Source organism: Nuphar pumila, chromosome 12 (assembly GCF_984573655.1).
Source record: "Nuphar pumila chromosome 12, dmNupPumi1.hap1.1, whole genome shotgun sequence".
Lineage (NCBI taxonomy): Eukaryota > Viridiplantae > Streptophyta > Magnoliopsida > Nymphaeales > Nymphaeaceae > Nuphar > Nuphar pumila.
In genome coordinates this window covers 93,227,121-93,241,930 of record NC_143260.1, presented here as the reverse complement: position 1 = coordinate 93,241,930, position 14,810 = coordinate 93,227,121, and positions in this window count along the sequence as shown.

Sequence of the window (14,810 nt, the reverse complement as noted above, 5' to 3'; positions counted from 1 at the left end):
CAAAATCAATATTTTGAAATGACTCAGGTTTTAGCCCTTAACCTGGATGGGACGAAGATATATCAAGATAACCTAAATGTGGAAAGGAATATATGATGACCTTGATGGGACAATTTTGAGAAAATGCCTCATGAGATGAAGCTCAAGCAAGATCTTGTCCTGGATGGATATACAAAGCATGAATTCCTCGATGGGAAGAACCATGATGGGACTGGAGGAAGAAACACCTCGTCGAAACGAGACTCAGGTTTAATCCAAACCTGAGAAAGGAAGATACCTCGATGCACGAGGTTCAGGCTTAACCCTTAACCTGAAGGGGACGACTATATGGAATCCTCGAGTGAAGAGACCATGATGGGACATTCGGAGTTTGGACGAACAAATCCGAAAGGGGTTTTGCGAAAGGAGGAAGGAAATTGGGTTTCCTAAGGCTTTGAAAAAGGGATGAACTTGGATGTCTCATTGCTGAGACTAAATTAGCTTTTGAATTTAATGACCTTTCGCAGGGAGTACAGGTTTTGACCCTTAACCTGAGTGGGAACAACCATACGGGATCCTCGGGTGAAGAAGCCGTGATGGGACAGGAAGAGATATTTTGCCTGAATGGGGTAACTCTTCTGGGAATGTGAGAAATGGAAAATAAGGAGGAGATGTGAGACAAAATGAACGATGAATAAGGTAACAGGAGGCGAATCTTTTGAAAAAGTGAAAGATGAAGAAGGGCAAATCCTTTTGACAAGAGAAAGCAAATGTGAAATATGAAGAAGGCAATGCTTTTAACAAGGAGAATGTAAGATGTGAAATATGAAGAAGGCAATCCTTTTAACAAGGAGAATGTAAGATGTGAAATATGAAGAAGGCGATCCTTTTAACAAGGAGAATATAAGATGTGAGATATGAAGAAGGCAATCCTTTTAACAAGAAGAATATAAGATGTGAGATATGAAGAAGGCAATCCTTTTAACAAGGAGAATGTAAGATGTGAAATATAAAGAAGGCAATCCTTTTAACAAGAAGAATGTAAGATGTGAAATATGAAGAAGGTAATCCTTTTAACAAGGAGAATGTAAGATGTGAAATATGAAGAAGGCAATCCTTTTAACAAGGAGAGGCAAGTCTCTCGACAAAGCGAAAGACGAGGAAATCAATCATTTAATCAAGGAGAAAGGCAAATCTTTTGACAACGCAAAAAGACAGGGAAGGCGATCCTTTTATCAAGGGGAAGGCGAGTCTTTCGACAAAGCGAAAGACGGAGAAGGCAATCCTTTCATCAAGGGGAAGGTGAGTCTTTCGACAGAGCGAAAGACGGAGAAGGCAATCCTTTTATCAAGGAGAAGGCGAGTCTCTCGACAAAGAGAAAGACGAAGAAGGCGATCCTTTTTAGAAAGGAGAAGGCGAGTCTCTCGACAAAGGGAAAGACGAGGAAGGCAATCATTTTATCAAGGAGAAGGCAAGTCTCTCGATAGAGCGAAAGACGAAGAAGGCAATCCTTTTATCAAGGAGAAGGTGAATCTCTCGACAAAGCGAAAGACAAAGAAGGAAATCCTTTTATCAAGGAGAAGGCGAATCTCTCGACAAAGCGAAAGACGGAGAAGGAAATCCTTTTATCAAGGAGAAGGTGAATCTTTCAACAAAGCAAAAGACGAGGAAGGCAATCCTTTTATCAAGGAGAAAGGCGAGTCTCTCGACAAAGCGAAAGACGAAGAATGTAAACAACTCTAGGTTGCATCCAAATGGATAGTGAATATTTATTTCATTCTTAGAATATCTAGAAAATTTTGCCAATAAGATAAATTTTATAGTTGACTTCAATGCTTGAAAATATACATATGTGTGCAAAAGATATTCCCTCTTTTACCTAGAGTATTTCCTCCAACGAGGTTAACTTCTTGGTTTTAAGAGTCAAATTCAAAGTTTTTAGTGCTGATGATTTTCTTCAAGGAAGTTATCCATTTCCCTGATATTGGAAAAGAAAAAATATTCTCAATTTCGTAAAAGCAAGTAGTGAAAGGATATTGATAAAAGAATTTTTGCATAAGAAAAGATGACTTCTAGCAATTTAGGCAATTTGATATCTGGATGTTTTCCCATGATGATCTTTTTGCACTCCTTTTTTGAGTCATTGAACTTTTTCAGGCTTTTACATCATCCTTCATTTTGGAGATGTTCTGACTTTTCTCTCTTTTTCAGGGAAGGGTACGTCACAAACTCCTTCATCTTGGAGATGCTCTGATCCTTCTTTTTCTCAGGGATTATATATGATGGTATTGGCTCAAAGGTTTTTAGATGATAGCAGAAATCAAATATCATTTAGGGTTTGTCGGTAGGTCCATCACACTCGCCTTCATCTCGACGGTGATCTGAACTTTCCCTGAAAGGATCCTTCACAAACTCCTTCATCTCGGTAGATGATCCAAATCTTCTTTGGCCCCGGGGGTCTACTCGCTTAATTCGCCTTCATCTTGACGACAATTGAGAGATCCCTTTTTGCAGATATTTGATTGCAGCTTTAAAATGAGAGGATATGGATTAAGTGGATTCTTTTATGGCTCAGGATATTTCCACTACCTAATTGCCAGAAAATCGTCTTAAAACACGCACCATAGCTATGATCAATATCAATTCGCTTCCGGCTTTTCAATGTCATCGAATATTTCTTTCGCCAATCATACCGAGGATATTTCTCCCATCCTTTTGGTTGATCAACAGGAAAAGATTTTGAATTTTACCTATTGTGATCATCGCAAAAATTTTCCTCTCGTAATATTCTCTCTCTTCCTTCTCTCTTCCTTTGCGACCTCTTATTTTCCTCCTTTTTGAAGGGAGAAAATAAAAGACGGAAACAAAGAGAGAAGAGAAAAGAAAAGAAGAGAAGAGGAGAGGAACTCTTTCGCGGGTCTCACTTGACCTGAATTTTGAATTTTTTTGAAATAACTCGCCTCCGTTTTTGAAATATTTGCGAGAAAATTTGGGAGACGGGATCCGCTCGTCAGTACGAGGTTCAACCGTTCCTGACGCCTTTACCAGGGGTAATCGAACCAATGGTCGAATTCATGTCTTTTGCTTTGCTAAGAAATTGTCTAAGAATCTATTCTAAGTCTAAATGCACAAATAATCATGCTTGTGCAAATGCGAAGATGTATGCTCCTTTTGAAAATATTTTGAAGAATTTCCAAGTGAATCTGATAAAGTGAAAAAATGATTTTAACTTAGAACTTAGGATTAAAGCTCTAAGTTTTTAGAATAATCAAGAGTTTGGGAATATAAATTTGGACTTTGAGAGAAAATGATTTTGAAACTGAGATAAAAGGAAAAAAGAAGAAAGAAATTTTCAAAGTCATAAATGGACTTTGAATCAGAATGGAAAAAAATGGAATTGAATCAGAAGAAAAGATAGAATTGGGAAATTTGAATAAAATTGAGAAATGGAATTGATTTAAAAGCTGGAATTTTCGAGATGAAATCTAAATCCAAGGTCTGGATCTGAATAGAGTTCAAAGTTGAATTTTGAATTTAGGATCTGAAATGGGAACTTGATTTGAAATCTGGAATGAAATGGAATTGGTTTTAAGGATTGAAGTTAAAGTGGAATTTGGATTTGGAATTTGAAGTGGAATTGGATCCAAGATTTGGAATCCAAGATGGTATTTGGATTTGAAATCTGAGATCCAAGATAGGGTTGGACTTTGGATCCTAAGATGGAATTGGATCTGAAATCTGAGATCCAAAGTAGAATTGGATTCTGGATCCTAGAATTGATTTAGATCAAAAGTCAGAGATCCAATGTAGAATTGGATTCTGGATCCTAGAATGGATTTGAATCTAAAGTCAGAGATCCAATGTAGAATTGGAATTTGGATCTGAATCTGAGATCCAAGGTAGAATTGGGTTCTGAATCCTAGAATGGATTTTGAATCTGAAGTCAGAGATCCAACGTAGAATTGGAATTTGGATATGAATCTGAGATTCAAGGTAGAATTGGGTTCTGGATCCTGGAATGGATTTTGGATCTGTAATCTGAGATCCAAAGTGGAGTTGTACTTGGAAATCTGGATCCAAGTTGGGATTTAGGATCTAATTTTAGATTTGGATTCTGAAGGCCCAAAGTGGGACCTTTAATGATGGATCTGGGTTTTGAAAACCCAGATTGAATTTAAATTTTCAAGTTTTGAGATTCCAATCCAAACCTTGATTGAAGATAAGAGGATCAGAAGATAACTTCAAAGTTAAATTGGGCTTTGAAATTGAATTTTTGAATTTGGGTTGGAATTTTGGAATTGATTTTGAGAATTTGAAAATGAACTTCAAAGTCAATTTGGACTTTGAATTTTGGAGCTTGCATTTGGAATGAATCAAGAATCTCAAAGTTTAAAATCGAACTTTGAGTTTGATTAGAGTTTTGAATATAAAATGAATTTGAAATTTCAAAGTCAAATTGGACTTTGAAATCTGTTTTTGAATTTGAATATAAAAAATGACTTTGAAATCTCAAAATTAAATTGAATTTTGAGATTGAAATTGAATTTGAAAATGAAAGGATGAATTGGATTTCATAAGAATTGAAGATAGATTGAGGAAATATTAACATCACTTGGAGTTTTTGAAAAAAGGGGTTTTGAAAATATGACGTAGTTCTATCCTAAATGATGAATGAATTTGAATTTTTGAAATTTGGATTTTGAAAAGCTATTCCATTCTTTAAATGAATTAAAATAAGATTGAAGATATAATACATCCTTGACTATGGTCATTGAGTGTATTATATAATAATCTATATTTAAATTCAGGTGAAGAATGAAACACATTTGGTGCTTTTATAGAATTAAAAATGAAATTAATTCTCAATATACCCTGACTATGGCCATTGGTATATATCTTGAATTAATTTTAAGTTAAATTCTGATAAAAAGGAAATATTTAAGGAAAATATGATGAATTTTGAAAATGGATCCAGTGTGGACCCAGTGTTATTTTGTAAAAGATAAAGATACTAAGTTTTGTCCACATCCTGACTATGGCCATTGATGTGGATCATCAACTTAGGATCAATTACCTCTTTCGAAATGGTGCACGTGTCATTCGTGTTGCCATTTGTGAATTTTTGAGAAATAAGAGAAAAATGATATGAAAACAAATAATTTCCAAGGCATGTATGCTCATACATTCTACCTAAAGCAGGAAATGGAAATTTTCATTCAAATCTAGCTATTACAACATGTAAAATTAAATTTACAACCCCAAGTAATGAGATCTTCCATGCTTCCTGCAAAACAGGGTCATCACAAGGCAAAGATAAAAGCAAGTGGAAAGAGTTAGGTTGAAAATACAAAGTGCAAATGATTATGCTAATTCTTATCAAGAACAAAATTTGTTTTGCATGAAAGATGCCTATAGGCAAGTATCCTAAACTGATGGAAAATTGGGTGGGAAATGTATATGTAAAATATGCCAAACTAATGAAAAGGGTGAAAATAGATGGATGTTTAAACAAAGGGGATGCCTGTATGAGAGAAGGCATATAATATACCAAACATTTAGGTAAAAAAAAAACAGGTGCAAATTATTGGGTTAGTGGATCCATGAACCGACGGATTGGAGTTTTCCACTAACTCTGTTAACCATTGTAACAAGACATCGCTCCAATCTTATTGATGCAGTGACGATTCCCACAGATTATAGGTGATGGATCAACTTTCTGAAATTTGACATTCACAACAGCGATTGAATAATAAGTTGAGATGCCAATGGGTAGCCAATAAGGAAGTGGCAGGTGGGTCATGGGTGAAGAGATGTTGCAGGAAATGAACAGCAAGTGTGGTGGTGTGCAATAGTGGAGGGTGTAGACAGGTGGTGAAGCTCCAGCAAATGTAAAATAGTGTACATGGTATGGTTATGATAGTGTTGAAGCTGAGACTACTAGACTGGTCTATTAAAAGTGACAACTTAAAAGGGGTGCTGGGATGGAGGCCACAATAGGTAAATGCAAAGGCTGTATTTACAGGGGCTATAAATGCTGCATTACATGTTGTAGATGACCTGCAATGATGCTGCAGGAAAGGCATGGAACATAGGGATAAGAGTGCATGCAGTGATGAATGTGGTAAAGCCAGTTACAGATGGAAAGAGGGGAAATATTAACATCAGTATGAATCCTAATAATTATGACGCCACAGCAGATTAAAATTTTGCATAACCAATGTTCATGACCCCTTGATGCTTCAAATGAAATTACCATGAATAATCGGCCTGGTGAACCACCTTTAACAATAACAAAACAAGACCATAAAAATTCTTAAGAGACAACTCCTATGTTTCCAAAAAAAAATGTTGCAGTTGGGAATAGATAAATTTGAGATATAGAAGGCAGGGTGGAAACGTATAGATGGCAACAGGGTATGTACCTGCCACTGCTAAGAGCACAACAGCAGGAAGATGGTGGGGTAATAGCTGGGGTAAGCAAAGTTGTGGCTGAATATCCCTAGAATCCACAAGAGATAAGTTTTCTAATCTAAGCTAAAAAAAATATCCTCAGACTTGAAAACACTGTCCATTCCTATCGATTTCAAACAAGTGATTGTAGAGAGGGGGAACCTCAATCGATAGCATGCACTCTCGCAAGTGCTTTCACGACATATGCAATGGTCTTTTATACATTACCTGATGAGCCCAACTACCTTTCAGTCTTACAGGGGACTCGTTGCTATACATGACCTGCTGACTTATTATAAAAAGAAACCCATAAGTAACAATTCAAATGGAAAAGAAAATCACCCTGAGTTTATTCTCAGATGTAATTCCCTAATAATATCATTAGTAATAGACATAACTGGTGGAGTTTAGCCGATATTGGAAACATAACAGAAAAGAAAAAAAAAAGGAAAAAGAAAAGGAGAAATAAAAAAAATGAGTTCAGCAAGTGTGCTGAAAGTAAAGTGCCAGAGCATGCCTTGAGCTAATGTTATTGGTGGGTTTTTACCAATGTGTAATACATGATCACCCCCCTGTTCCAGATTGTCTCTTCCAACCAGGGCTCGAAGGGTCTGCCACTGATTTATGGATGTATTGCAGAACTTGGAAATGAATTTGCAGCAGTGGGACGGCATGAAGACATTCAGGTTATCTCATTCCATGTAATGTATCACTCACTAGTGCTAACATCTCAAACCCATCGATTAGCAGGTCATTGGCAGATATCATATCCTTGGGTTTCAGAAAATAGCTTGGCCAATGGATAAGACCCTGACATCCGGTTCTTCAGAAAGCTTAAGTAATAAACTGACTTCTGTCACTTGTATATATCCTTGGTTTTTTTTTTTAAACCACGTTATCCCTGTCATCGAGGCAGGCTCGAATGAAACAGATCATGGGTAAGGGGCATTATGCAGATAAAGAGAACCAGCGATCAACCACTTGATCGCTGAAATCAGGTTGATCAATAATCGCATGGTTACTTCATGTCATAAAGCGATATAAATCGAAGCTTGAGATATAAAAAAAAAAAAGACAGAACAGAAAAAAAATAATTTGATAGTAGGAACAAAACAAACACTGCATTGAGAATCAAAACAGAAATGAATCAAAACTAGAAAAGAGCATGAATTGAAACAAAACAAATGGGAGTAAGACCAACACGAATACTATGATTAGAATAAGCAGGAATAGAGACTGAAGCAAAGATTCAAAATAAGTTAATTCTGAAACCGAGATCTCATTGCCCACTCCAATTGGAAATGAAATTAACTTGATAGTCATGTCCTAACTCTCTTAATATTAACATTAGAGAGAGGGTTTCAGTATACATGAATGACAAAGTAAGGGAAAATGACGAACAAAGCATAAAAATAAAAAAAATAAAAAAATAAAACAAAGAAGAACGAGATGTTGGGATGAATCCCTGTTAAATGTTGCAATGAGAGGGTCGAATCTGCTATGCACAGATCGAGCCCTGCTCTAATGCCAAAGATACGTAGGACCGAAAACAGGAGGGTGTTAGGTTTTTATGAGAACCAGAGTAATGAAGACAGAGGGAAGTTACAAAGGAATGAGAAGGGAAGGGAATGAAGGGCTTACCTTCCTTCGAAAAACAGCAGAGGTCTTGAGAGAAATCCTTCCTTATTTTTATTTGCAATAGAATTTCCCTTTTGATTGATTCGATCGGCTGTTGTTGTCTTCTTGAAAATTTGGGGCCGGATTGACCTTTCTCCAACTGTGTGAAGATGGATGGATGGCTGCCGTAGGAGGGTTGAAGGTAGAAAGATGGGTGATGGATTTTTGCAGAGGAAGCTTGGTGATGGACCGGTGCTTGCCAGAAATGTATGCCTCAGAAGATTAGGAGATGATCGATGTCCCCTTGGGATGGAGTTGATGTCTCATTTTAAAGAGGGAACGGAGGATTTGAGAAGAGATGATGGGTATGATCCAATGGCTGATGGAGATTTGGTTGGCGATGGATGATTGAGAAAGGGGGTGAGAGTTGAGCGATGGTGGATGGTTCTGGAAGAAGGTCTGCGGGAGGGAGAGAGCGAGCCTGCGGCCGTTGCAAGTTTTCACTATTTCAAAAGGGTGGTTCCCTTTTTAAGAATTTTCTGAAAAATGGTTAAGGAGCGAGGTTTTTGGTAAAAATGGCTTCAAAAAGCTCGAAAATCATCCGTTTTCTTTGTAGCTTTTCTTTTTTTCTTTTTTTTTTTGGTTTTTATGTTATTTTTCTATTTTTTTATACTTTTAGAATAAAATTCGAGAAATCAAAGATTTAAAACTAATTTTTTTGTGTTTTTGTAAAATATTTACAAAAGAGAATTTTTCTGAGAGTTTTAAAGCTATTTTGAGGAAATTCCTTCAGAAATGGGTTTTTGATCCGGATTTTGAGAAAATATGGATTTAAAATGCTGGATTCGGATCCGGAGTTGATTTTGAATATATCAATATGGATTTTAATTCAAAGAATCTGAAGAAATGACTTGATTTTCTCAAAAAAATGGGGTTAGGGGCAAAAAGGTCATTTTTACAAAACTTTGAAAAATTTGAGGTGTTCACAGATGCCCCTCTTTGCTACTAAGCCGGTTGAGAGCCGAGCTTAGTGGCAAAGACAACACTCCAAATTTTGAAAATGTCCCAGTCAGCAGGTCTGAACTGGGTGTGGAAGAATTATTTTGAAAATATGGTTTTTCAGTCTTAGAACCTTGTCCTGAAAGGTTTTGGGGAGACGAAATCCTCGAAATGATATGATTTGAGTAGAAAATGAGGAAATTGTGATGGGACTTTAGATAGAAATTCTGAAATGGTGGGAAATGAAAATTTTGATCAGGTCTCATGGGTGAGACAAGATACTCTTTTTGAAATGATTCAGGTTTAGCCCTTAACCTGGATGGGACGAAGATATATCAAAAAATGTATTGAATGAGGAAAGGAATACATGAGGACCTTGATGGGACATTTTTGAAAAATGCCTCGTGAAATGCAGCTCAAGTAGAATCCTATCCTGGATGGATATACAAAGCATGGGTTCCTTGATGGGAAGAACCATGATGGGACTGGAAGAAAACATCTCGTCAAAACGAGGAATCTCATTGGAATGTGACTCAGGTTTAACCCAAACCTGCAAGGAAGATACCTCGCGAAGCGAGGTTCCGTGTTAACTCTTTATCTGGATAGGAAATCTACCATACGGGTTTCTCAAAAATGGAGAAAGCACGATGGGACCTTCGGAATTTGGACGAACAAATCCGAGAGGGGTTTTTGCGAAAAGAGGAAATATAAGGTTCCCTAAAGCTTCGAAAAGGGGAAGAAATTGGGCGTCTCGTTGCTGAGACTGAAATAGCTTTTGAAATCAAAGAATTTTTTGCAGACGGTTCAGGTTTAACCCTTATCCTGAGTGGGGGAAATCTACCATACAGGTTTCTCAAAATGGAGAAAGCACGATGGGACCTTCGGAATTTGGATGAACAAATCCGAGAGGGTTTTTGCGAGAGAAGGAAATATAGAGTCCCTAAAGCTTTGAAAAGGGGAAGAAATTGGGCGTCTCATTGTTGAGACTGAAATAGCTTTTGTAATCAAATGATCTTTCGCAAATGGTTCAGGTTTGACCCTTATCCTGAATGGGTTATTCATACGGAATCCGTTAATGACAAAACTGTGATGGGACAGGAAGAGATACTTCTTCTGAGGCAACTCTTTTTGGGAAATACAAACAACGCTAGGTTGCATCAAAATGAATATTGAATGTTTATTTAATTCTTGGAATAGCTAGAAAATTTTGCCAATAAGATAAAATCATAGCAGATTCAGATGCTTCTAAATGTACATGTATGTGAAAAGATATTCCCTCTTTTACCTAGAGTGTTTTCTCCAATGAGGTTAACTCCTCGGTTTTAAGAGTCAAATTCAAAAATTTAGCACTGATGATTTTCTTCAAGGAAGCTATCCATTTCCCTGATATGAGAATAAAAGAAATATTCTTAATTTCATAAAAGCAAGTAATGAAAAGACATTGATAAAAGAATTTTGCATGAGAAAAGATGACTTCTGGCAACTTTGGCAGTTTGATATCTGGGTGTTTTCCCATGATGATCTTTTTGCACTCTTTTTTAGTCATTGGGCTTTCTCGGTTTTTCACATCATCCTTCATTTGGATGTCCTGACTTTTCTCTCTTTTTCAGGGAAGGGTACGTCACAAACTCCTTCATCTTGGAGATGCTTTGATCCTTCTTTTTCTCAGGGATTCTATATGATATTAGCTCAAAAAGGTCTTTAGATGTAGCTGACATCAAATATCTTTTAGGGTTTGTCGGTAGGTTCATCGCATCTGCCTTCATCTCGACAGTGATCTGAACTTTCCCTGGAAGGATCCGTCACAAACTCCGTCATCTTGGAGATGTTTCAAATCTTCTTTGGCCCCGGGGATCTACTCGCTTGATTCGCCTTCATCTTGACGACAATTGAGAGATCCCTTTTGCGGATATTTGATTGCAACTTTTAAACGAAAATGAGAAGGGATGAGTTGAGTGTATTCTTCCTATGGCTCAAGATATTTCCACTGCCTGATTGCCAGAAAGTCATTTTAAAACATGCGCCATAGCTAAGATCAATATTAATTCGCTTCTGGCTTTTCAACATCATTGAAGATTTCTTTCATTGATCATATCGAGGACATTTCTTACATCCTTTTGGTTGATCGACAGGAAAATATTTGAATTTTACCTCTTTTTCGCAAAAAGTTTCACCTTTTGGAAGGAAATACAGGAGGTAATCTTGAGAAAATTCTTTTTGTGTAGTCAGACTTTTAGAATCAACTAATGCTTTTAGCAAATTGGCAAAGTTTTCACGAATTCTTTGTGAAATAATCACTCAATAAAGATTTTGATGAGATCTTGAGTTGCAATCTTTTGATTTTGGGAAATACATGACCAGCAAAAGCTGGAACCTTTGAAATACATGACCAGCAAAAGCTGGAACCTTTGAAATACGTGACCAGCGGAAGCTGGAACCTTTGAAATACGTGACCAGCGGAAGCTGGAACCTTTTCGAGATACATGACCAGCGAAAGCTGGAACCTTTTGGAATACATGACAAATAGACGTTGAGATCTTTTGAAATACCTGTCCAGCGAAAGCTGGAACCTTTGAAATACGTGACCAACGAGAAGCTGGAACCTTTCGAAATACTTGACCAGTAAAACTGGAGCATTTAAAATATATGACCAACAATAATGCTGGAACATTTTGGAAATACATGACCAACGAGTGTTGGGTCTTTTGGGAAATACACGAATGGTTATGAAAAACTGAGTTTTAATAAAAAGGTTGAGAATGACAGAAATTGGGAGATTATAACTCGAGGGTTGAGAAAAAAACATTGTGACCCCGAGGTTGGAGAAGTGATAATCTTGAGAGATTTGGAGATATGAAGGTTGTGAAAATGATAGATTTGCGAGATTAAAACCTGCAGGTTTGAAAATAAGAGAATGGAGGAATCGCACCCTGAGGGTTTGATTTATGGAAAATAGGTTGATTTGGGAGCTCGAAAATTGTGAGCTGGGACTTTTTGAAATACACGACCAAAAGCTGAGTCCTTTTTTGGGAATGCATTACCAGCAAAGCTGGGACGTTTGAAATGCGTGACCAGCGAAAAGTTGGAACGTTTGAAATGCGTGACCAGCGAAAAGCTGGAACGTTTGAAATGCGTGACCAACGAGTGTTGGATCTTTTTTTGGAAATACCTGACCAACGAAAGCTGGAACGTTTGAAATACATGACCAGCAAAATGCTGGAACGTTTGAAATACATGCCCAACGAGTGTTGGATCTTTTGAAATACCTGACCAGCAAAAGCTGGGACGTTTGAAATACCTGACCAGCGAGAAGCTGTAACGTTTCAAATATATAACCAACGAGTGTTGGATTTGACCAGCAAAAAGCTGGAACGTTTGAAATACCTGACCAGCAAGAAGCTGGAACGTTTGAAATACATGCCTAACGAGTGTTGGATCTTTTGAAATACCTGACCAGCAAAAGCTGGGACGTTTGAAATACCTGACCAGCAAGAAGCTGGAACGTTTGAAATATATGACCAACAAGTTGTTGGATCTTTTCGGAAATACCTGACCAGTAAAAACTGGGACGTTTGAAATACCTGACCAGTAAAAACTGGGACGTTTGAAATACCTGACCAGTAAAAACTGGGACGTTTGAAATACATCAGCTTTTGGGAGATTTTAAATCAGGACTCGAATTTTGTAGAAGAAAGGATTTTGATCGAGATTGAATGTAGAAAGTTATTGGCGCGAAGATCGGATCCTCCAAATGAGCTCAATATAAGATTGAAGATTTTGGAAAATACCCTAGTGCGAGGACTGGGTTGTAAAGATGAGCTAAACTTGGAAAGTAAAATATGAGAAATTCTGAATTCAATGGACCGTCACATCCTAACTGCGTGGCGGTCTGTTTTCAGGATTTATCTCCTTATCCTGAACTAGGAAGGAAGAAAATAAATACCTCGTTAGCAGAAGGCATCAGGTTTATCCCTTAACCTGAAGGGGTATTTTGTAGGTAAAGATAGATGAAAATTTTAATAAGATTGATGAAAAATCGTTTAATACTTGACATAAATGAGCAATAGCTTGAAGAAAATTTGCTCAAACCAAAAAGTAAATCAAATGTAATGAAAAATAAAAAATCATAAGATCAAATGAGCATTAACAAAATTTGAGGAAAAGAGCTTTTGTCTAATCCTGTCTGCATATGATGAAAGAGGATGATTATAGATCAAAAATAAAAATGCCCCAGTATCATGGAGAGGAATGTAAGAATAGAAGATCATTATTTTATTGAAAATGGCTCTTTTGAAGAGTACAAAGGCTTTAGAATGAATATTTCAGGTGTAAAACTTCTTCAGATGCAGAGCATTGATGGGATCTGGCATTTCCACTCCATCTGCGTTGATTAGACGATACGAATTGCGAGGAAGCGCTTCCTTAACCACATAAGGGCCTTCCCAATTGGGTGACAACTTGCCCCGTGGTCAATGCTTGAGATGAGTCGTCGATCTGAGTACCAAATCGTTAACTCGAAATCTTCTTTCAATGACAGACTTGGCATATTGTCGAGCTATCCTCTGCCGATAAGCTTGAGCATGTTCCGCTGCCTTGAGCCTTTTTTCATCTAGCAGATCCAGCTGTACCAGTCTCTGCTGCTGATACTGATCGAGTGGCAATTCTATAAGAGAAGCAAATTTGAGAGCGAGCTTTTGGACATGGAGAGGTAACACCACTTCAGTTCCTGTAAACACCCCAAATTTTCACTCACCTCCCCGACATCTCCACCAAACATCATCATTCAACCTTTGAAATAGCCGGAGGGCAAAATGGTCATTCTGAGCCCGGAGCTTGCAAAAGTCTAAATTTCATTTGCAACTCTCAAAATTTCTTTATTTTTATCTCAGATGTTCAAAATTTTACTCCTGACAGGAGACAGGAATCTCCAAGTCTTGGTTCAAGATTCTATTGCATAAGACATGACATTGCATATCATTGCATGAGCCTTTCATATCACTGTACTGCACAACATGTCATTTCGAGGTCCAGAACTCTTGATTTCAAAATTTTCAATCCAGATTCGAGTTTCAACTCTTTTCAAAATTGTTTTCAAAACCCTGGGTCTTCAAAATTACCAATTCTTCCCATTTTACCCCCAGGATTCGGAATTTCAAAATATTTCCTCAGGAAAACGATCTAGATAGTTTTCAATATGGATTTCAGCCACTTCTACTCAGATTTTGCCTTTTTGTCAAACTATTTCAACTATCATTCTTTTACAAAATCGCCCTACAGGGGCCAACTCTTTTCAAAATTTCTGTTTTACCAATTAGTCCAGATTTTATAAAAATTCCAAAAAGAAGTTGTTGTTTAATCCCTATTTCAATAAAGAAGCAATGTGGGACCCACATTGAGGTGGTGTCACATAGACTTTTCTCTTGAAAATTTTGAATTCTGAAAAACACAAAAAAATAAGAGCCTTGTCCCCTGGATTGGTGCCACTTGTCTTTTCTCTCTCCTCCCATTTCCATGCCAAGTGTCAGTGTGGGGCTACCTTAAGAAGCCGCCACATGTCATCCCATTTTTCTGCCATGTGTCACCCTATCCATCCTGCGCCATGTGTCATTCCAAAGATCACCAGGAGATGCCAAGTGTCATAGGTTGTCCTGTCTAAAAAAGTGGAGCTTGTCGCCTCTGAGGTGGCGCCACTTGAAGTGTGTCTCCTGCAGAGGACACGTGTCAACCTCTCCCTCCTTCAGAAAAAGTAGCTTGACACATGTCTC